Raw genomic sequence first — 25,805 nt, forward strand, 5'->3', positions numbered from 1 at the left:
CCATATTGGCATTATGATATCACTAACCCACTGTGACATCATAAAACTGCCCTATCCTCATAATTTTTTGACATGATTCCAGTGTGTTATCTTTGGCTTCTCTGAGTTCATAAATTGTTTAACTCATAATACTTCAGGTATGACAAGTGATATCATAAATCCACTGTGACATCATGACCATTGTGACATCGCACTGCCAGATGTCATGACCACTGAGTGGCATTATGACACAATCCTGTTAAAACTCATTAAACTTGTGCCAATATATTCCTTTGGAGAGACCATTAACACTTGTGAACTTATATATTCATTGTCAATTAGAGATCTGGCATGAGACTGTGAGATCACCATCCCATTGTGAAATCGCAAATCTATGTGACCTCCTCAACTGTATGGCATCACCAACTGTTTGTGACTTCAAAAAAATACTATCTCATGTAATGGTAACATCACATTGTCAATGGGATTTTCACCATTGCATTTTCACCAATCTATTATTTCCTAGTATTTTACAAAATTCATGGCCTTTCTGGTTTCTAGCTCCTTATGTGAACTCGTATCTTGTGATCTAGTAGAATGAAATTGGACATATAATGGTGATATCACAAATTCATTGTGACATCACTATCCATGTGTGACCTTATCACCAAAGTGATATCACAAACCCTTTGTGACATCACCTTACCGCAGTGATATCATGATCACCTTGTGACATCCCAAACCTGTTGTGACCTCTTAGCACCTTTGAAAAAGCACAAGGTGTTTGTGACATCACAGTCCCTTTGGGTAACCATGTCTTCATTGTGAACAAAGGACAACTGACATCAGGCATCCCATTGTACCATTACAAATGCTTTGTGACATCATCTCGAGTGAGATCACGTTGTTATGATACCAACTGCCCATTGTGACATATCAAAATGACAATGACCTCATAGCATTATGACATCACATTTTCATTGTGAGGTCATAGAGACAATGTGATTGCCTATTCTGTGATTTCATTCTATCTCAAATGTGGCATATAGGTTGATTTCAGAAACCTATTGTGACCACATCACCATTGTGACGTTAAACCCCTTTGTGAACTCATGTTGACATTGTGATATTATTAATGCAATGTAACATCACAAACCTGTCTTGACCTTACAAATTTTGTAATAAGCGACTACCTTGACCTGAGCTGGATGCCCAGAGCTAAATGCAGCCTCAACCACGAATCCTCAGACCTCTCAAGATCAACCCAGCCATTGTTAACTGGTCTGCAAACAACCAGCCCCCAACATAATGAACTCCAAAGCTCTACACTTCAAAGGACAAGGCTTTTTCCTTTCTCTTCATCCTACTTCTATCCAGACCTGTCCTATCTTTCAGGTCTTTTCAGTTTTTCCTTCAACCATTCCCTTCTTCTCTTCAGGCTGCTCTATTCTTGACAGACCTGCCCTGCCCTACCCAAGTGGCCAGTTGCCATCCTTCACCACCTGCTCTCCCTCAATTTCCTCTCCTCCCAGTTCTTTACCCTCCTGTAGTCTCATCACTTCTTTCCTTCCAGGACTTTCTCCTTTTTCTCTCCCCTTCTGTTGCTCTGAACATGCATCTTATATATAGGCTGTACCCTTCCCCCAATGGAATATATTTCCTGCATAAGAGTTTTCAAACATAACTTCCCAAATGTCCATGCCAAATCACTTCTTGGCAGTTCACCATGTGGGGCTTGACATCCGATCTCCTTCAGCAGCATGTCCTTCCCCCTCCAGTGGCAGGCACTCCCCTCTCCGGTGGTCTAGACAAGGAGGCCATGATAACTATCTGTTCCCGTGGATTATAGGGGCACTGCTGGTTATTACAATGTCCTCATGGTGAACTAGGAGCAATTGAAATTGGACAAATAATTGTGATATTACAACTTGTGACATAACTAACCCATTGTGACCTCATCACCACTGTGACATTACAAACCCATTGTGAAATCACATTGTTGTTTTGACACTAGGATCACACTGTGACATCCCAAATCTATTATGACCTCTTATAACCTTTGAAAAAAAATACATAGCTTTGTGGCATCACAGTCCCTGTGTGCACCCAAATCCCCACTGTGAAATAGTAACAATTGAGAATCATACATGACATTTTTAACATCAAAAACATTTTGTGAGATCATCACAATTGTGACATCACATTGAAGTTTTGACACCATCTGCTCATTGTGAAAGCACAAAACGAAAATGATATGATAGAATTAGAACTTCACATTGTCATTGTGACATCATAGACACAGTATGAATGCCTTTTCTGATTTCATTCTATTTCAAATGTGGCCTGTAGGTTGATATCATAAACAAATCATGAACTCATAACCATTGTGACATCACAATCCCTTTGTACATCACGTTGCCATTGTAATATCACAAACCCACCGTGACATCACAAACCTATCCTGTCATCATCTTTTGTGACATGCTGCAATTCTGATACCTTAGGCCTTTTTGTCCTCATAATCTGTTGTCGACCTCATTAGATTTCACATATGACATTTGATATCACAAATTCCCCGTGACATCATGACCATGGTGAGATCACACTGCCAGATGTCATAACCATTGTGCCAAATTATGACATCACAAACCTTTTAGGATTTCAATATATGTGTGACAACACATAATTTTGGAGAAGCCACAGTACCTTTGTGAATTCATATACTCATTGTAAGTTAAAGACAATTGAGAACCATCATGTAATTGTGACATGCCCAACACATTGTGACATCACCGATCTTTTGTGACTTCATCACGAATGTGGCATCATCAACTAATTGCGACCCCAAAAGAATATTTTGAAATGATGTGGTGAGTTTATATTGCCATGGTGATATCACTGTCCTATTGTGTATTCACAAACCTAATATGACCTCATAACATTTTTAAAAATCCATGTCCATTAGGACTTCAAGCCCCTTTTGTGAACTTTATGCACATTGTGAAATACTAGCAATTGAATTGGGACATGTGTTTGAGATATTACAAAATCATCATGATATCAAAAACCCATAGTGACCTCATCACAACTGTGTATCATAAAGCTATCATGACTCCTAAGTACCTCTGAAAACACACATGGCATTTGTGACATCACAGTCCATACGTGTACCCATATCCTCATTGTGAACACATGACAATTGAATTCATATATGCCGTTGTAACATCACAAACCCTTTGTGACCCCATCACCACATATTCATTATGACATCATTACTTCCTTGCAACATCACCAATTTACAATGACCTCATAGCATTATGACATTATATTGTCATTGTGATGTTATAGACACATTGTAAATGCCTATTCTCTTATTTCATTCTATTTCAAATGTGGCATGTGGGTTGATATCAGAAAACCATTGTGATCTCATAAATATATGGCATCATAATCACTTTGTGACATCACAGTGCCATGGTGATATCACTAACACACCGTGGCATCACAAATCTGCCCTGTCCTCATAAGTCTTGAGATGTGCTGCAATTGTGGTATCTTAGGCCCTTTATAAGCTTGTAATCTGCTTTAAACCTTATAATATTTCAGTTATGATATGTGACATCATAAATCCACTGTGACATCATGATCATTATGACATCATACTGACAGACATCATGAATATTGTGTCACACTGTGACATCACAAGCCTCTTAGGACATTTGTGACAACACCTGCCTTTGGAGATACCTCAGTCTGTTTGTGAACTCTTATTCTCTGTGATTTCATGACAAATGGGATTCTTTTTATCATTTGGATATCACCAACCAATTATGACATCATAGACCTACGATTACTCCTTATCTGTATGGCATCAGAAACTAACTGTGACATCAAAATTTGTGGTCATAATATTACACGATGATCATGACATCTGTCAGTGTGATAATCACAATGGTCATGATGTCACAGTGGATTTCTGGTATCTCATGTAACACATGAAATATGAGGTTGAAAACAAATTCTGAGGGCAAAAGGTCTAAGATATCACAATGTCAGCATGTCACAAAAGTTATGAGGACAGGAGAAGTTTGTGTTGTCACATTGTGTTAGTGATAGCACAATGGCACTGTGATGTCACAAAGTGATTATGATGTCAAAATGGTTATGTAGGCACAAAAGTGCCTTTCTCATATCAATTCTCATACTACAGAATCACAGAATAGGCATTCACAATATGTCTATTATGTTATAATGAGAATTGTTGTCATAATGCAATATGTCATTGAGTTTGGTGATGTCACAATGAGCTGATGTTTCCATAATGAAAAAGTGATGTGACACTGTTGAGGATGTCACAAACACTTTTTGATGTTATAGTGGCATGTCTGATCTCAATTGTCATTATTTAACAACAAGGATATGGATACACAAAGGGCATTTTTCAAAGGAGTTAGGAGGTCATAATAGATTTGAGATTTCACAATGGAATCATGATGTAACAATGACAATGTGGTCACAATTGCTTTCTGATGTCGTGGTGGTGATGATGTCAAAATGTGTTTGTGATGTCACAACGAGTTTGTAATACCACAATCAAATTTCCAATTTCAGTTGCTACCAGTTCACAAGGAAGATACTGTAATAATCAGCAGGGTCCCAATAATACATAGGGTCCAATAATCAGCGTGGCCCCATCTCCTGGCAAGCTGGAGAGGACAAAGTATGCCACCAAAGAAGGTGGGGCATAGGGTGGGAGGTGCTGGTGCATTAATCTCCATGTGTTGAGCTGTTAAGAATTTATTGGGCTGTGGGCAGTTTGGGATGTGACAGTTGAAAAATGTTAGGCAGTTGGAGTGGAGAAGGGGTACAGACTTCAATAGAAGTGGAGAGAAAAAGGGAAAAGTCCTGGAAGGAAAAAAGTGGTATGATAGCATAAGGGGAAAGACCTCGGAGGAGAGGATGTTGAGGGAGAGCAGGAGGTGAAGAATGGCAACTGACGACCCAGGCAAAGCAGTTTAGGCCTGTGGAGAGTGGAGAGGCCTGAAGAGAAGAAAGAACTGGTAGAAGAGAAAAAGGGAAAGACCTCGAAGAAAGTATAGGACTGTGAAGGAGAGACAAAGGAAGGGGAGAAAAAGGCTTGCCCTTTGATGTTTGGAGCTCTCGATATCATAATTTTGGGGGTTGATGGTTTGGAGAACATTTATTATATTAACTGTGTCTCGATGGATTCTCTTGAACTATAAAGGTCCTAATTTTTAGAGACCACATTGACATAATCTATTTGGATGGCAACAGGCCTTGGCCCCAGAGAAAAATCCCCATAGGAGAGAGTGTCAGCACTCAGGGTTGAGAGTTTACCTCGAGTGTTTGTCTCCAGAGGACCAACAGGGACAAAAGTCATTTAGGAACCTCTAAGGCTACGTCTGGGCAAGCTTGCCAGCCTGTTTTGAGGACCCCCTCTAGAGGTCAAGTGTGGCTTCCTTGGGAAGCCATCTGGGAACTCTTTGAGAGGCTGTGTAGGGCTTCCAAAGAAAGCCATCTGGAACCTCATCAAGAGTACATCTGTGACTTCCTTAAGAAGCCATCTGAGACCTACTCTGGAGTTCATCTGGGGCCTTCTCCAGGGGCTATCTTGGACTTTCTCTAGAGGTCATCTGGGGCTTCTTCAGGAGGCCACCTGAGACCTCTTCAAAAGTAGTCATTGGGGCTTCGTTATGAGGCAATCTAGGACCACCTCCTGAGGTCATCTGGAGCTTCTTTGGGTGGTCATCTTGGGTTACCTTGATGAGAAATGTATGACTATCTTCGGACATCATCTGTGACTTCCTTGAGGAGCCATATAGGACCTTCTCTGGATGTAATCTGTGGCTTTCTCAAGAGGGTTATCTGGAACCTCTTCTGAAGTTCATATGTGGCCTCTGTGAGTGGCCATCTGAGAGGACATCTGGGACATCCCTTGGAGGTCATCTAACACTTCCTTGGGAAGCCATTTGAAACCTCCATGAGAGGTCTTTTAGGGCCTTCTAGGAATGACATATGTGACATCCTCCAAAGATCATCTGTGGCCTCCTCAAGAGACAATCTGGGACATTCTCTCTGTCATCTGGGACCTCCTGTAGAGGTCAACACTGAGAGGCATGGGAGATGTGGGTTGTCTGTGGCTATTGGTCTGTGTATGTATGCTGATAGTTCTGTGTCCTGTATGCACCTCTGTTTACTCTTTTTCTCAGGATGGGAGAACAAGGCCTAAAGGTGTCATATCCAAAACATATTCTCCTCCAGGTTTAGAGAATTCCTCAGAGGAAGATGCACTGATGTACTCTCTCTCCTATTCTTTGCCATCATCACCTCTAATGTTAAGTCCTCCCATACCAAAAGTGGTTACTTGTACCAATCTGAGGTGGTGCAATGTGCTATGTTACCCTTATTACCTTTGAGACAGGAACATGGAGGAGATGGTGGGCAAGCCCCATTTCTAATATATGTTCCCTTTACAACTAGTGACCTGTATAACTGGAAACAGCAAAATCCATGCTTTTCAGAAAAAAGGGGCTCATTACTTCGTTAGAGACAGTAATTTTTAAACACAAGCACATCTGGGATGAGTATCAGCAAATTTTACAGTCACTTTTCACCTGGTAGAAAAGGGAGTGAATCCTGCTTGGTGACTTGAAGGTGGTCCTTCGACCAGAGAGTAGCCCCACTATTGAACCAGCAAGTCTTTGCACAGACTTACCCAAGCTGAGACTAACAGCAATTGAGGTATGGAGGTGCTTACCTATTATTGCCAGGTTCTGTTAGCAGGGATACCGCAGTGGCTAAAATGCCAAATCATCAATCTAAGGTGGGTGAGATTTTACAGTTCCCCAGTGAGTACCCTAATGCTTTTCTGAAACTTCTCCCAGAAGCCAATAGGATGTATAGGCCTATAGATCTTGAAGCCCTGGAGAATGAAAGAGTCCTCCTAAATATGGCATTTGTTACCCAGACAGCCCCAAATATTAGAATAAAGCTTCAAAAGTCAGAAGGTTTTTAGGGAAAACTTTATTCTCCTTTGGAATTAGTCGCCCAGAGGGTGTTTGTTAACAGAGATACCCGGGAAAAAGAGTCTAAGAAAAGGGTTTGAGTTTTGGTAGGAACACCAGAATAGGGATCAAGAAACCCTTGGCAAAGACAGTACAATTCATTTGCAAATGGCAATAGGGAACCTCTAGGACTACATCAGTGTGCTTATTGCAAACAAAATAGACATTGGGAAAAGGAATGCCCAAGGAGGAGAAAGATAGAAAATGACAGGTTAATTAATCACATTAACCACCTGGAAAATGTGTTCATATATCTGGAGAAACATGCAAAGGAGCTTGGGGCTCTGAATTCCAACTATGTTTAATTTAAAAAGCAGCCCTTTGAAGTTAAGAAATGTGGCATAGAAAAAATTCCACCATTCTATCTCAAAACATAGTCTTATAAAAGACTGAGTCTCCAATATATACCAGTCAAAACCCATCAAGAGATTAAAAGCACATAGAAGAGCACATTGGAGAAAACAGAGAAAATTATTTGACGTGAAGAAAAGATTTAAAGATATAAATTAAGAAATTATGCGAGTCAAAAAGGAGAAGAAAATCCTCAAAAAGAACCTAGAAAACACTCAAAATCAAATGAAATTCAAGTACATTAGCCTGGGTGAGCATGAGGCAAATTAGGGGACCACAGGTCAGAGGCAAACAAGCACAGGACAGCAATGCTGCCATCCTTGCTAACCACAAGTGAGGCCAAGAAGAGATCCTAATGCTGCATTAAGAAACCATCGCCATGACAAAGGAGCTGGACCTGATATAAGAATGTATTAGGCTGAAGTACATGTTGATTATAAGCTTTGAAGAGTGTCACCAGAAATTCAAAGCAACAGAGAAAGAAGGAAAGAGTAGTTAGCAGAGAAGACGGGGAAGTGCTGTGTCATAGAAGAGGAGGCCAGGAAAAGTGAACTGGAAAATATCAGGCTCAAGAAAGAGATTGGTACTATTCAGAAAGAGTTAAAGGACCACATGCTCTGACAGAGAGTGCCGGGGAAAGGAAAAGAGCATTAGGAACAAAAACAGAAGAGCTAAACAAACAGTTGGAAGATCTGTCACAAAAATACACTAAAGTGGAAAACTAGAAAGAAAGACTACTAGAATAAAAAGCCAAAAAGACTGCTGAGATCTTCACCATAAATGTAATGCAGAAACTTCATGTCCCAATGGAACAGGTGGAGGTGGGAAAAATTACCTCTCAATAGCACCTTTGTGAACTTAAGGGAGGAGCTGAAGAGCAAGCAAAGGTGTTGTGAGAAGGAGCAGCAGTTGGCTAGTCAAAGAACTCTCCTGTGACCCTGCCAAAACACTTGCAGGTTAAGGAGCACATTGAGAACTAGAGTGGGATCACGAAAGCAAGTTTGAGAGAAAAGGAGGAGAATAAAATGGAAGAAGACTCCAAGATTCAGAGTACAATACAGGAAGTAAAGAAACTAGAGACCCTAAGATACAGGGAAACATCTGAGCTGATCACATAGCTTGGGAGACCACTCTAAAACCAGTTGGTTCTCTAGAGCTACTAGTTGTTAAGATTAAAAGAAGAAGTGAACACAATAGTAATAAGTGTGCAAATGTTGATACTGAACTTGTGAAAATAACATACAGGCTCAAGCTTTCTGTCAGTTTACATATAGATATTTGCACCCAGGTAAATTGAGTGAGGCCACTGCCTAAAACTTCTGAAACCAGTGGGGCCTCAGCCTGACAATTCTTTGTAATGTGTGTAGGTAATTTCCATCAGGTAAATGCTGAAAAGCTGGAACCTATGGAAAGAATTCATATATGAAGAACCTCAGATCATGAATTTGGGAAAGTGGACTCCACAGATGTAAAGCCTGGAAAGTATGGCTATTGGTATCTGTTAGTAATAGTGGACAATTTTTCAGGCTGAGCTGAGGTGTGTACTAATTCCTTGATTTGGCTTACCCTTAGATTTGGGGTCCAAAGATGGCCCTGCATTCATGGTCCAAGTTCTTAATTATTAACTAACACCCTAGGAATAAATTGGAAGTTACAATCCATTTATAGACCTTAGAGTTCAAGGCACTAGAAAGAATGAATATGACCTTAAAGAAAACTAACTAAATTAAATACAGATACTGGCCATGGCTACGTAAGCCTCCTCCACTTTGCTCTCCTTTGAGCAAGATGTAGCTTCTATGTTAAAGGATTTAATCCCGTTGAAATACTTTAGTGTAGACCACCCCCTTTGGTTCCTAAACTTGGGAAGGTTATATTAACAGAAATGTCTAACTACAGACTGCAGGCATTAAAACATATTCTGTTATGTACCTATCCTTTGGTAATCAAGGCCCACTGGCCACCTAAGAAAAACTCCACCTGAAAGGGAGGGGCCAAGATGGTGATGGAACAGCAGGGAAACACCTCAGCTCTCTCCAACCAAATACAGAGTTTGGATTTCAATGCTCTGTTTCTCGAAATGACCCACAAAAAAGGCAATTACTCAGAGAGATACAGGAAGTGAAAAAAGAAAAGGGAAAAACCTACACAGACAGTAAAGTGGGAAGACCCTTCCCCCACCCGTTGTTGGTGATGGGGCTCCACACTAAGCAGCTTAATTGGTGGGGTTTCATGCCCGGCTCCTTAAGAGGCCAGGCTCTGGACTGTCTGTGGACCACACACTCACAAGCATCCCAAGGCTCTCAGAAGACTGCCAAGAGGTGGTGCCAACCTAGAGAATACAAGCAGAAATCTCAGAAGGCAGAGCCAGCACGAAAACTCGCCTCACCCTCCCTGCTGGCATAGCACCTCTTCCTGGCTGGTACAAGCAGCCCAATCCAGTCAGGAGCAGCAGCAGCTGTCAGCAGTGGCAAATGACCCAAGACTGGCAGCGTGGCTCAACTGTCCTGGTGGTTTAAACAGCCTAGCATAACCTGGAGAAGCAGCGGCAGCTGGCAGTGGTGGCAAACCACCCAGACTCTGGGCACAATGCCTCTTGACACTAACCCACAGGAACAGCCCAGACCAGCCCGGGGCGGCAGCAGTGATCGGGCAGGGACAGCTGCATTGAACAACTCCAGATCCATGACGGTTTGTGCCTCTCCATACTGGTCCGCATAAGGAGCCCAGTCTAGCCTGAGGTAGCAGCAGTGGTTAACACCTGACTGGTGGTGGGGTGCCTGGCTTGCATAAGTGGCCCAGCTGATCTTGGAGCAGTGGCAGCAGCTAAGGCAGTGGCAACAGCTGTGGCAGCAGCAGCGGCATCAACAGCAGCAGCGAACAACTCCGGACCCATAGTGGGGTGCAGCGCTTCTCCATACTGGTTTTCATAAGCAGCCCAGCCAGGCCAATGATGGCAAAGGGGGTGAACAACCCCAGACTTGAGGCAGGGTGTGGTCCTGAACAACCCCAGAAAAGTCTCATGAACTTTCCTGCCTGGACTGGCTTTGAACCTGAATACACATATCTGAGCCTCCTGAATATTTAGAATTACAGGCATTCACACCAGCAAGGTCTTATTCTTGCCAACCCCCTATTTTTTTCTGAAATAGATCATTTCTTAGTTCATACAAGGAATTTAAGCAAATACAAGAGAATCGATATAATACCCTGTATTCTATCTGACCATAGTGGAATCAAACTAGTTCTCAATAATAAGGCATAAAGTAGAAAAAACTTAAACACATGGAAATTAAACAGAACTCAGTTGACCAATACATGGGTCACAGAAGAAATTAAAGAAGAAATTAAAAACTTCCTACAATTCAATGAAAATGAAGAAACATCACAGCGAAATCTATGGGACACAGCAAAAGCAGTCCTGAGGAGCAAATTTATTGCTCTCAGTGCACACATCAAGAAAACAAAGACCGGATTGGGAAAGTGGCTCAGTGGTAGAATACTTGCCTTGCATGCATGAGGCCCTGTGTTCGATTCCTCAGCACCACATAAGCAAAAAGAAAAAAAGCCAGAAGTAGCATTGTGGTTCAAGTGGTAGAGTGGTAGCCTTGAGCTGAAGAGCTGAGGGACAGCACCCAGGCCCAGAGTTCAGGCACCATGACCAGACCCCACCCTCCAAAAAAAAAAAAGAAAAAAGAAAAAAAGAAAACAAAGATCAAGTAAACAATCTTATGATGCAACTAAAACTGGTAGAGAAACAAGAAAAATTTGAACCTAAATTTGCTAGACAGAAAGAGATAACTGAAATAAGAGCTGAAATTAATGAGGTAGAGACTAAGAAAATTATAAATAAAATTAATGAAATAAAAAGTTTTTTTAAAAAGTCAATAAAACTGAAGGACCATTGGCAAGAGTAACTAACAAAATAAGAGAGGAGACCCAAATCAATAATATCAGAGATATCCCAGGAAAATTACAACAGACATCCAAGATATCCAAACAATTGTAAAGAAGTAATTCCAGACTCTAATCACAAAGGAAGGAAAACCTAGCAGAGAGGGATAAATTTCTACAGAAATTCAAATTTCTATTCTGCCCTTTCCTTTTCAGCCATGCTTCTCTACCATGTATTGTGGGGGTAGCAGTTCGGTAATCAAACATCTTTTTCTGCCTGAAGAGCATGTGGTGTTCTCTTCATTGGCTTCCTAATGAAACCTACCTATTTCATATACCTTACATATGGTGCCATGATTCGGATGTGGTTTTTGAGTCAGAAATGTTAGAATTTCCTAACCACCACTTTTCTGTGAACCAAACTGCCTTGAGACTTTTAACCAATACCATTGCTGGCCTTTACATCCACATCCACATTACTTGTCCACTCTTGTGAGTGAAACTACTCTCTATGGCTCTCTGTTGGTCAATCTCTCTGCAGATGTGGCACCATGACAGATAGCTCGTATGGCCTTTAGCCGAAAGGCTGGTCACCTATGAAGCTGAGGATGCTAGGTTTGTGGGGCTTGGCCATTTCTCTCTAGAGGTCTCTGTGGAAAGTTGGGATGCTGCTTCTGCCTGGTCAGCTCTTCTTCATTTACCAGACTGACTCTCCTACACATTTACTGGGGTGCTGTGAGTCATGCCCGAGCCGTGAAACCCCTTTGATATGCCCCCTGTGCTCTTTGGATAGCCAGAGCACCTAATGTTTTAATACTGTTCTCAGATTTAGACGATTATTGCCTCTGCAATGGTACATGGTCAGAAGTCTGTTTACTTTCAGGTTCTCTATGCTCTGTGCTATTCATGTCCAACTTTCTATATCTCTCCCTTTCTTTTCTACAACTTTTTGGATTGTGTCCTGAAGAATGGAATATGGGCTGCGTTCCAGGGACCCCCTCTGGGTTCCCTCTCAAAGGCTTGCCAAACTAAGGTTGATTTTTTTGTTTAGGCTTTCTTTGCATTTTTTTCAGAAATTTGCCATCTGGAGTTCACCATCTTGGCCACATGGTTGATTAAGGGTTTGGCCCCACACAACCCTTTCCGCTCCACCAAGCTTACTACTCCTCCAACCACCTATTCTAATGTGCCTTGCTATCAAGTTGCTCTTTTCACAGACCCTGGTAACTGAGGCCCAACCATCTGATGTGATTTGTTAGCAAAGATGTCTAAAAAATGTTGTTAAAAAATTTAGGTTTTGCGTTTTGCCTTTTTTGTTTTGTGTTGTGTTCTAGTACTGACAACATGATTCTAAAATATTGGGCATATGTGTCCTAAGATTCTCTCATCTAATGAGTTTTTTCATTGCAGAGTATTTGGTCAATTCTTGATAAGGACCAGGTAAGCTCTACTTATTCTATTTGATCTCCTTGTTATTTTAGTTGGAAATAACAAAGGGCTTTTGTGGCAAAGATTGCAGTTCAAAGCCAGGCCGGGCTGAAAAATCCCTCAGACTCCATTTCCCAACTAACCTGCAATCAGCCAGGCAGGAAGCATTTGCTCAAGCCTCTTATCTCTAACCAGCAAACACTGCAAGTGGTACTATAACTCAAAGTGGTAGAGTGCTAGTCTTGAGCAGAAGTGCTCAGGGACAGTGCCCAGGTCCTGAGTTCAAACCTCCTTGAATACCAACTGGGACAAACCATCCCAGTAACAAGCACCTAGATTCAGCCAGTCTGGGGAACAAGGAAAAATGGAAAGGAGTAAGAGGAGATATTATCACATCATCCATTTTGTGCCTGCACTTTAAAAATTAACCAGAGCCGGGAGATCAACAGAAGTAAGAAGACTGCCCATCTAATGTCAATACCTGTCTAACTTTCAACTGGAAAGGAATTTATATTCTTGCCTTTGTTACTTGACTTATTCTCTACCTAGTCACCAGATGTCAGAAATAGCTAGCGACATTTGTACCAACATTTTCAGCCCCAAGTCCTTCCTCTTGTTATTTATTTGCTCTATATTATTTTTTTCAGTCCCTCAATGCCTGAGTCTTCTCCAGACCATCCAAGAGACTTGTCTCCTCTAGACTTCATCTAAGCACTCAATGCCCAAGTGACAGCTGCTTCCTGCTGCCTTCTCCTAGAGGGGACCATATCTCAGCCTTTTACCCCTACTGTTGACACCCGTGAAAACAGGAAGTAGCCAGAGAGAATCTTCGCCCTTTTTCATAATTATCAAAAGGCTGGAATATAAGGTGTGAACAGGGACACCTTCCTCCCTCGTGGCTAAGTTTCAGCCCAGTATCTGTTACATAGGTAACTGGCAGACCTGGAAGCAGTCACTTTCCCCTCCTCTTAGGTCACATCCTGGGCCACCTGTGGTCACATGCCTCCCATCTGATCTTAAGAGGGTACCAGACCCTGAGGTCACATCTGGATCCAGTGTGACCACACCTTTCCCCCACCTGGCCACACCTTCTCCTGTTCTTGGCCTAGATAAGTCCTGGTCCAGAGGTGGGTCACCCCTTCCTTTTCAGCCATGCTTCTCCACCATGCATGGTGGGGGCAGCAGTTCGGTAAATAAATTCTTTTCCTGCCTGAAAAAAAATTGCCCAAACAGAACCAAGAAGAAATAAATCAATTAAACATGTCAATAACCTACAAAGAGATAATAGAAGTAATCAGAAGTCTTCCAACTGTAAAAGACCAGGACCTGATGGATTCACTACAGAATTCTATATGGCCTTTAAAGAGGAACTAATTCCCACACTCCTCAAGCTCTTCAGAGAAATAGAAACAGAGGGAGTAATCCTAAACTCATTCTATGAAGCCAATATCACCTTCACACCCAAACGAGGCAAAGACTCAACAAAAAAAGAACTATACACCAATCTCTTTTATTAAGACAGATGCAAAGCTCCTCAATAAAATTGCAGACAACAGAATCCAGAAACCTCACAAAAAATACCATACATTATAACCAAGTAGGCTCCATCCCAGAGATGCAGGGATGGTTTAACATATGTAAGTTAATAAATGTAATCCATCACATCAACAGATCCAAGGTCAAGAACCACATGAATATCAACATTGATGCAGAAAAGGTTTTTGATGAAATTCAGCACTTATTCATGCTAAAAGTTCTGGAAAAAAATAGGAATATATGGGACATTTGAAAAGACCATAAAAGCCCTACACGGCAGATCAAAGGCCAATATTATACTTAATGAGGAAAAACTACAACCAATTCCCCTAAAAACAGGAAAAAGCCAAGGATGCCCAATATCTCCACTCTTCTTCAGTATAATTCTGGAATTCTTAGTCAGCGCAATAAGGCAAGAAGAAGACATTAAAGGGATCCACACAGGAAAGGAAGAAGACAAGCTATCTATTTTTTTTCAGATGGCATTATTTTATAAATTAATGATCCCTAAAGCTCAGCCCCAAACTCTTAGAGCTTATAAACCAATTTGTCAAAGTAGCAGGATACAAAATTAACCCACAAAAATCAGTCGTCTTTCTGCACACCAACAATATACAAGCAGAAATGGAAATCAAGGAAACAACCCTATTCACAATAGAAAAGTATCTAGGAATTAAACTAACCAAAGATGTAAAGGGTCTATTTCATGGAAAGTGTAAAAGCCTTAAAAAATGAATCATAGAGTGTGAAGACTCAGTGTCTATGTTGAGGGGGCAGAATGATACAGGCTCCAGTCTCAGGATTATCTGAGGACTGCGTTTGGGATTAGGAAAGCTCTTAGCACGCCGGGCTAGAGAGGGAAAATGTTCTCTCTCCCTATCTCAAAACACATGTCACAGACTTCTGGCAGCTGAGGAAGTAGCTCTTCTGCTTGCTTAAGCATAGATGAACAGCTGGTCAACCATTTTCCTGAGATTGGTGAAGTGGTTTGAGCTTGCTCTAAAATAGTTTAGATAATAATATACCAAGACATTTTCTCATAGGTCAAGTAAAAATGTATCTGTTGAAATTTTTGTGTGAATGTCTTCTGACCAAATCTTGGCAAAGATCATGCTTGCTTGTCTTTAAATACCTACTAACAATAAAGCACAGCATGCAGTGGCAATTGCTGTTTGCACTCTGCATCCCCTGTGTCCTGGTGATTTCCTGACCCTTACCCAGGGACCCCAATGAACTAGACATTGACAATTGGCGCCCAAACAAGGACCCTGCATTGTTGAATTCAGGAAGGGATATTCAGGTAAGTACTTTTAATTACAGGGTGATGGGACAAGTTAAGTCTACTCCGTACTTACATATGCTTAAACATTTTCTTGCTGCCTATGGTGTAAATATTTCTTATTTTGACATAGAAATGTGTATTAATGTAGTTAGGGAATGGAATCCTTGGTTCCCCGATAAAGGAACATTAGATGTTGATAATTGTAAACGAGTAAAGAATAATAAAGAAAGAGCTGTTCGAGAAGGGGAAGAGATTAGATTTTGTTCCTATTAGATTTTGGGCTATTTTACATACCCTTTTTAAAGCTTTGAATGAGGAAACATTAATAGCAGACTTAAAGAAAGAGGCCACCACATCTATTGTAGATTTACAATTGGACTCTGAGGTTAAGGACGCAATAGATAAGGATGCATTGCAATTAACAGAGAAAAAACTAGAGGTAAAAATGGGCTGAAAAGGAGCAAACTGAAAGTGTAAATAAAATGTCTGAGCAAATGGAATTGATTTTATCAAAATTACAACATATGGAGTTGGAAGTTAGCAGAGTGAAAGAAGAACCTGAGAAGGTGAAAGTAAAGCAGGCTTCGGCTCCTCCGCTGGCTGATACAATTTTTACAGCGTCACTCCCTCACGAAACAGAGGACTCCGACAGTGAGTTTGATGATGAAATGCCTATTTTTTCTTATGCTGTAATTCGACCACCCCGTATGAATGGTATAGCTCAACCAGCCAGATATGAAGGTGTTGCTGTTTATGATATTGGTAAACTTAAAAAGGCAGTGACATTATATGGACCTCAGTATCATTATGTTAAGGAATTGCTTAATGGGCTTGCTCAACATTACAATAATTTTGCTCCTGAGGATTGGAAGATGCTTTGTAGAGCCTTGCTTAAGAAACCGAAATACCTACAATGGCAAATGTGGTTTACTGAGTTATGTACAGAAAGGTCTAGACAAAATGCACAGAGCAGTAATCCCAGCCTACAGGTCATAACCTTTCCCATGTTGAGTGTAACAGAACAATATGTGGAGGCTCATATGCAAGTGAACTCTCTGAAAGAGATCCATGAGCAGTTACACGACATAGCATGGGAAAGGATTCGGACAGTAGAAGAGCATTTTGGCTCTTGGACTAAAGTAATTCAAAAAACTAATAAACCCTGTGTTAAATTTTTATCACAATTATAATAGCACCTAAAAAATACAAAAAGATACAGTGGTTAAATATTTAGGATATGTTATTTCCAGACAAACAGTGACACCTCAAAAATATCTTTATGACGTGATCAATTACATACGTTAAATTATTTTTAAAAGCTATTAGGAGATATTAATTGGATGCGACCAGCCTTAGAAATTCCTACTTACCAATTACATAATTTGTTTTAATTGTTACAAGGGGAGCCTGATTTACATAGCAAAAAATTTTAACTAAGAAGGCTAAAAATAAATTACAATTTGTAGAGCAAAAAATAAAAAAGAAATGTTTTTACATCGAGTAATGCTGAATCAACCCATAAATTTATATATTTTGGATACATGGAAATACCCAACACGAATTATAGGACAAAATGAGCTATGATTAGAATGGATTTATACACGGCATAGATTTACAAAGAATATTATGCCTTATGAACAACAGTTGACAGTTATTATTCAACAGGCCAGGCAACGGGTATTTACCCTATCGGGGTATAATTTATTTAAAATTATTTTTCCTTTGCCAAAAGACCAAGTAAAATATTTGTTAAACATGTCTGAAATGCAGCAAATAGCATTAGTAAATTTTAGTGGGCAATTTTCCTATCATTTTCCCAAAGGTAGATTGTGGGATTGCTTGCATAAACAACAATTTTTCATTAATGATATAATTACCAAGGCCCCTATTCCCACTGCTATTACCGGTTTTACAGATGGCTCCAAAAAAAAGTGCTTATTTTGCAACAAATAAATATTGGGTACAAACAACTACTTTAGCATCAGTTCAACAAAATCAACTTTTGCTATTATTAAGGTGTTGCAAGATTTTGTGGGAGATATTAATATTGTTACTGATTCTGCCTAAGCCGTAGTAGATGTGACTAATATAGTCACTGCTATTACATATTCATCTAAACCCCAGCTAAATCAGTTATTTAAACAATTACAAGCATTACTGCAACAACGTAAAGCCAAAGTATTTGGAACAAATATTAAGGGTCATTCTTCATTACCTGGGTACCTTGTATATGGCAATAATCAGGTTTATAAATTAGTTAGTTTTGCTTCTGCTGAACAGGATCATGCTCATTTACATACAAATGCTGGCCATTCACATATGCATTATAAAATACCTTATTCTCAAGCTAAACAAATTATTAAAAGGTGTCCTATCTGCAGACCAATACATTTGAGAGTTGTACCTGCTAGAGTAAATACTCGAGGATTACCACCTAACAAGCTCTGACAAATGGATATAACCCATGTACAAGCCTTTGACCATTTTTCGTTTGTACATGTTACAATAGATACTTATTCAAAATTTGTTTGGGCTTCTGCCCTTATAGGAGAAACTGTTAACCATGTAATAGAATACTTCTTGGAAGCTTTTGACATTATGGGAGTGCTTGCCAAAATAAAGATTGATAATGGACCAGCCTAAAAATATCAAATTTAAAAGATTTTGAGAACTTTATGATGTGGTACATATTACAGGAATAGAATATAACCCCCAAGGACAAACTAGTATTAAACGAGTTCATGGCACACTAAAACAACAAATTAAAAAATTAAAAAGGAGGAAAAGGTTGGATGAAGGTATGAATAATTTGTGGTTTTCCATGCAAAAACCTAAAATAATTTTACATCAAGCTCTTTTTGTTCTTAACTTTTTAAACTTACCACAAGGAGATATTTTAACTAGAGCTGAGCGCCATTTTGAACAAATATCACAAAAACACTATTTAAATGCTCCCACATGGATTAAGATTACATTGAAAGCAGAATGGCAACTAGGAACATTATTACATAAGGGGCGATGATAGAGTTTTGTGCCTACACAGGATGGCAAACAATACTGGCTTCCTGTACGATGGATATAGACGCGGCCCAGTGAGGACAGCCCCATATCCTGCAAGAAATCGGCCACCAGTTGAGGAAGAATAAATCGCCATTGCCCACCTGGGGGCAGGTTTAAAAGTTGACTGGAGAAGGACAAAAGATGTTACAACACACTGGTAAACCTGTCACAGGTGAGAACTTGTTCTGGCCATGCCTGCCCTGCTTACTGTGAATCCTGTCCATGCTAATGCTAATGTAAGTTATTGGGCCTTTGTTCCTAACCCTCCTTTATTGGAACCTGCTGTTTGGAGAGACATGGATATAATCGTCTATACTGTTCCTGCTGTTTTATCTCCTCCTTGGAATAATTTGACATTTTACAATAAGGATAATGATAGCTTTTTAAATTTTACTTACTATACTCATTCCTTGCCTGTTTTTCTGGAGCCTCCTCCATGTTTACTTATGAATTGGCAACATTGGGTTTTACCTGGGAAACACACTTCCAATTCTAAAACACAGCTGCAGCGATTAATTACTTAGTCCATTAATAGTAGCTGGGAAAGAGTCACCTTTGATGGCCAGTTATCCTTACCAATGTGCCCTGATTTTACTTATATTGATTTAAAATATCAGCCTTTTGTGTGGCAAGAGTGTAGAGGAACATTTGGAAAAATGTTCAATAATTGTATTAATTGGGGAACTTTTGGACAATTTATTAACACATGTTCAGAATGAAATATTACCAGATGTGATTTATCAAATGTTACTAGGATGCCGGATACCATTAATGGATCGCTTACTGGAGCTCGATTGATGACCTGGGGAGATGGGGGCATTAAAGATGCTCGATGGGCTTTCATGTCTGTACCCACTGCTGATCAAACTCATCTTTGGAAGATCACAGCGGCGCTGAAACCCATGATGCTACCAAATGGATTGTTTTCGGGGATGGCGAACTCTGCATCCACTTATAATTTTACTTTGTACAAATCTTATAATGTAACTGCTTGTGTGCCTCTGCCTTATGTATTTATAGTGAGAAATTTTACATTTTATCCTACTATTTTTTGTTTTAATTGTCCCCTGTATTCTTGCATTAATTCCTCTCTTAATTTTAATGACAGTGATAGTATTATGATTTTCCACAAAGAACTCATATTTGGCTACCTGTTAAATTAGGAAGAGAATGGTCCCAAAATCCTTTGGATAGTGTTGTTATTGAATTTTTTACCAAACTACTAAAACGTACAAAATGTATGATTGGAGCCATTATAGCTGCGATTTTAATCTAAATTGCTATTACCACTGTTGCTGTGGTGTCTGGAATTGACCTACACACTTCCTTATAAACTAAACACTTTGTGAAAGAATGGCACCGGGATTCACATAAATTCACATAAATTGCCACATGCAAAAATTGATGCTCAATTACAAACACAGATTAATATTATTAAACAGACAGTGGGATGGTTAGGAAAAAGTTATTGGTTTTGGAGAAACAGTTATTGTTTCTCCAAACAGTTATGTGATTGGAATTCCACTACCTTTTGCATTACTAATGTAAAATATAATAAATCTATACATGATTGAAATGGATTACAGCAGTATTTATCTGGAAATTCTACTGCTGCTCAATTGATTGCTCAGTTACAATTTAATGTACATGATATTTTTTGTAAACAATTTGCCAATGATGATGCTTCTAATATTGCTGATACATTTATTAAACAGTTGGAAGGACTGGATCTTAAAAGAATACTACAAACCATGTCACATACTGCTAATGGTATGGGAATTATAATTGTGATTATTCTGTTTGCACTTGTGCTGTTATATTTGATTTTTATGAACCCAATGCAAGCTTCTATGATATCCCTGTGGAAAGCTTTACTTTTAAAACAAAAGAAAAAAGAAGGAAATTGTGAAGACTCAGGGTCTATATTGAGGGGGCAGAATGATACAGGCTCCAGCCTCAGGATTATCTGAGGACTGTGTTTGGGATTAGGAAAGCTCTTGGCACGCTGGGCTAGAGAGGGAAAATTTTCTCTCTCCCTATCTCAAAACACATGTCACAGACTCCTGAAAGCTGAGGAAGTAGCTTTTCTGCTTGCTTAAGCATAGATGAACAGCTGGTCAAGCATTTTCCTGAGATTGGAGAAGTGTTTTGAGCTTGCTCTAAAATAGTTTAGATAATAATATACGATGACATTGTCTCATATGTCAAGTAAAAATGTATCTGTTGAAATTTTTGTGTGAAGATTTTCTGACCAAATCTTGGCAAAGATCATGCTTGCTTGTCTTTAAATAACCACTAACAATAAAGCACAGCATGCAGTGGCAATTGCTGTTTGCACTCTGCATCCCCTGTGTCCTGGTGATTTCGTGACCCTTACCCAGGGATCCCAACACACTAGACCTTGACAATAGAGGCTACCAGTAATCAAAAGATTTCCCGTATTCCTGGATAGGCAGAATTAATATGGTGAAAATGGCCATACTGCCAAAATTAATAAACACATTCAATGCTATTTCCAATAAAATTCCAGTGACCTACTTTTCTGAAATAGAGAAAATAGTCCAAAAATTCATATGGAACAACAAAAGACCTAGCAAAGCCAAAACAATTTTAGGCAAAACAAAGAATGCAGGAGAGATCATGATACAGGACTTCAAGCTATACAATAGAGCCATATTAACAAAGACAGCTTGGTACTGGCACAAAAAGAGACCCAAAAATAAATGAGACAGGTTAGAGGAACCAGAAATATAGCCACATTTGAACAGTCAGTTGATATTTGACAAAGGCGCCAAAGACATACAGTGGAAGAAACACAACCTCTTCAACTACTGGTGTTGGGAAAACTAGCCACATGCAGAAAACTAAAAGTGGTTCCTAGCCTATCACAATGCACTAACATCAACTCAAAATGAATTAAAAATCTTAACATCAAGCCTGAAACTCTGAAACTACTGCAGGACTGAGTATGAGAGACACTTGAACTTATAGGCATAGGCAGGAACTTCCAGAACAGATTTCCAGGGTACTACAAATTTGAGAATGACTTGATGGTACTACCTTGAAATAAATAGTTTCTGCACAGATAAATAGTTTCTACAACCAAACTAGAAAGAAAGCCAAATAATTGGGGAAAATATTTACCAGCAATTAACTTGCCCATGTAATTGTAACCCCTCTGTACAGTTTTTTCACAATAAAAATAAAATAAAATAAATATTTGCCAGCAATATATTAGACAAGGGTCTAATAACCATTATATATGATGAACTTAAGAAACTAACTCTTCATAAATCTAACAAACCAATCTTAAGATGGTCAAGGGAGCTAAACAGGTAGTCCTCAGAAGAAGAGAAAAAAAACAGCAAAGAAACACATGAGGAAATGTTCATAATCCCTGGTTTTAAAAGAAATGCAAATAAAAACAAATCTGAGATACCACCTTACTCCATTCAGAATGGCCCACATCCTAAATTTAGCCAATGACAAATGCTGGAAGGGATGCAAAGAAAGAGAAACATTACTGCATTTCTGGTGGTAATGTATATTAATACAACCACATTGGAAAGCAGTCTAGAGGTACCTCAGAAAGCTAAATATAGACCTCTCCTATGAACTGGTCATACCACTCCTAGGCATCTACTATGAACAACAGGAACCAGTATACAAAGACACACACCTCATTGATTATTGCAGCACTGTTCACAATAGCCAAGATTTGGAAACAATCCAGATGAGCCACTACTGATAAGTGGATCCAAAAATTGTGGTACCTATATACAATGGAACACTATGCAGCCTTTAAAAAGGACAAAATGATGGCATTTGCAGGGAAATGAATGGAACTAGACCAAATTATTTGAGTGAGGTAAGCCAAGAACAACAAGACAAATGGCACAGGGTCTACCTGATATGTGGAGGCTAAAGCCAAAATGCAAGAAGGTATGACAAAGTAAACAGGACACGAGAAACAAAGGACAGCCACTCATTTTGTTGTATCACCATTAATGACCCCATGTTCTTGACCATGTAGACGGTTGAAATATGCACGCAATGGAGGGAAGCCAGGAGGAGGAACACAATAAGTGGAAAATGGAACAACATACAACAAAGTGGCCCATCAGCTGCACTGGACATAGAAGAAAAATAACTAAGCAACCCAAACACAGTGATGGGAAGGGAGGAATGAGTGGGAAAGAGGGAAAGAGGGAATAGCCTACACTAAGCAAAAGGAAAAAATGCAAACATCATCTGAGGTGGGAAAAATAATTTGGATTGTCAAAGCTCATATAATTAACAAACTTTAGACCATGATAACAATAATTTGCCTTGTCAAGGTTAAAAAGTGTTTGTGACTTTACTAAGTATCACAATTCCACAATACTGTGAAATATGTGAAATATATGTAATCACCTATCTCGATTTTTTCAAAACGTGTGAGAAGGGAAGGGTTATGAGGGATGAGTGATAATGTTGTCAGACACCTTGTATTCATGTACTGTTTTGTAGGATGGGAAATTCTTTGTAAAACTACTTATAGATAATAATAATAAAAACTGTGTAAAAATAAATAAACATTAGGTTGACAATAAAATAAGTTCAAATATAAAATAAGAAATTAAATCCAGTTGGAAGGAAAATTTCTTTGGGGAGAGTAATGTAGTGTATTCTATAGCAAGTCTCACTTCAGCATTAAATTCAAAAGCTAGACCTCAAGTAAATGAAATAAACTAAGAAATTGAGTTGAAAAAAGAAAAAAAAAGAAACTCCACCCACTCTTCCTTGCCTGGACAGCTGGTGTGTGTAAAACTGCATCATACTCCTGAATTGGAACCGAAGTAGCAAGGACCTTACTTGGTCGTGCTAACTTCACTGTTGCCTATTATATTAGCACGAAAAACAGCATTAGATCCATCAGTCTCTAGTGAAATAGGCAGTGGACCCATATAAAGAGAAGGCTACAAGATGGATTGTGCAGACACTCCGAGGGTCCCTTAAGGATAAGACTTACTAAGTGTTAATTAGTAATAACTAGTGTGTTTTTATAATTTACTTCTTTACAATTAAATTTACATTTTAAGCCTGTTCAGTGGGTGGAGAGATGGGAATTTTTAGGATTTGGTAAGAAGGAATCAAGGATTTGATTTGACATGAAAACCAGTAGGGGATGTATAAAGCAGCAAAGCCCTAATAATCAGCATGACCCACTAATCAATGTGGCCCCATGTCCTGGCCCACAGGAGTGCATGGGTCATGCCACAAACGGGGACAGGGCATGCTGCTGGAGGGGGTAGGATGTCATCCTCAAATGAGCTGTGAAGAAGTTACTGAGGAATGTGCAGTTCATGAAGTGATGGTTGAAAACTGTTAGGCAAGAGACCCACTGGGTCTGGGAGGGGTTCAACCTATATATAGGCTGCATGGTCAGCACAATGGAATTGGAGAAAATCAAGTGAAGACCTTGAAGGAAGGAAGTGGTGAGATAGCAGGAGGGGAAAGACTTGGGAGAAGAGGAATTTGAGGGAGTGCAGGAGGAGAAGGATGCCAATTGGCCACCAGGCCAGAGAAGTATAGGCCTGTGGATAGTGGAGAGGCCTAAAGAGAAGAAGGAAGTGATGGAAAGGAAAAAGGGAAATGAAGGACATGTCTATAAAGAAGGAGGGAGTAAGAGAAAAGGAAAAAGCCTTACCTATTGAAGTGTGGAGTTTCGAGATGATAATTTGAGGGGTTGGTGGTTTGCACACTAACTATGTGCAGGGCTGCCCATTGGAGGTCTGAGATTTGGTGTTTGGGGCTGGCTTGTCAATGTGTGTACAGCCCAGGACAAGGTAAATGCAGGCCCATTACTAGCATAAATAAAGTTATCCTCAATGTGGCTTATTAGATTGTCTTGTGTTTTGTGCAACATAAGTATACGAGTTTACAAGTTAATAGTGTCAAAGTCCACGAATTTTGTAAAATGTTATGAGGTCATAATAGGTTTGCAATACCCAATGGGACAATGATATCACAATGGCAATATGATGTCACAATATCAAGTCATAATAATATTTTGATGTCATAATTAGTTGGTGATGCCATAATGGTGGTGAGGTCACAATAGGTTTATGATGTCACAATGGATTGATGATGTCACAATGACATGTTAGACTTCAATTTTCCTTTAACAAATGTGAATATAAATCCAGAATGGGATTGTGAGATCTACAAAGTTATGCATTAGCCCAAACGTTATGAACTCCCAACAAGTATGTAATGTCACAATGGATTACAATGTGCATGATATCTGACAAAGTGATGACATAATTTTCATGATATCAGAGTGCATTTCTAATATCACATGTCATACCTGAAATAAGTAAAAGACAGATTATCAGATCAAAAAGGGTTTATGTATCACAAGGGCATCATGTCAAAGTTATGAGGAGAGGACTGGTTAATGATGTCACACTGGTGATTCTGCTTCGAAGGGTTTGTAATATAACAATGGTATAACTGATCTCAATTGTTAGACCAAAATGAATACATAGGTAAACTACTGAATTTTTTTGTCACAAAGGCCATATGCTGTTTCAAAGATGCTAAGAGGTCATAACTGATTAAAACGTCACAATGTGATGGTGATGTCACAATGGCAATGTGATGATGCAATAAGTTTGTGATATCACTGGGGTAATGAGGTCACCCATGGAATAGTGATGTCATTATGAGTTTGTAATATTACAATCACATGTCTGATTTCAATTGCTACTAGTTTACCATGAGGAAAAGAGTTCAATGAAGGAGATAGAAGTCCTACAACCCATGAGTTTTCTAACATGTGATGTCATAATAGGTGTGTGAAAACAGAATGGTAGAGTAATATCACAATGTCAATATGATGTCACAATATCATGTCATAATAAAGTGTTAAGGGAGTTCTGAGGAAGATGGTGGAGGAGAAGCTGGAAACTAAACAAGCTTTCTCATAGATAGCAGTTTTAGTGTTCCAGTGAACAGTCCTAGGGTAGAGAATCACACCAAATGTGCCATCACAGTACAGAGAGTGTGTCCAGAAAGGGAAAATCCAGTCATGGAGACAGATCTGAGCACTTGCTAGTAGCCGTGGCTGCTGTGGCTGCAGCAGCAGCAGCAGCGGCCATAGCCATCATCCCTACAACAGAGAAATCCCAGGACAAAGGTGCCAGACA

This window comes from Dipodomys spectabilis, unplaced genomic scaffold, assembly GCF_019054845.1.
Source record: "Dipodomys spectabilis isolate Male_0828 unplaced genomic scaffold, ASM1905484v1 ptg000307l, whole genome shotgun sequence".
Lineage (NCBI taxonomy): Eukaryota > Metazoa > Chordata > Mammalia > Rodentia > Heteromyidae > Dipodomys > Dipodomys spectabilis.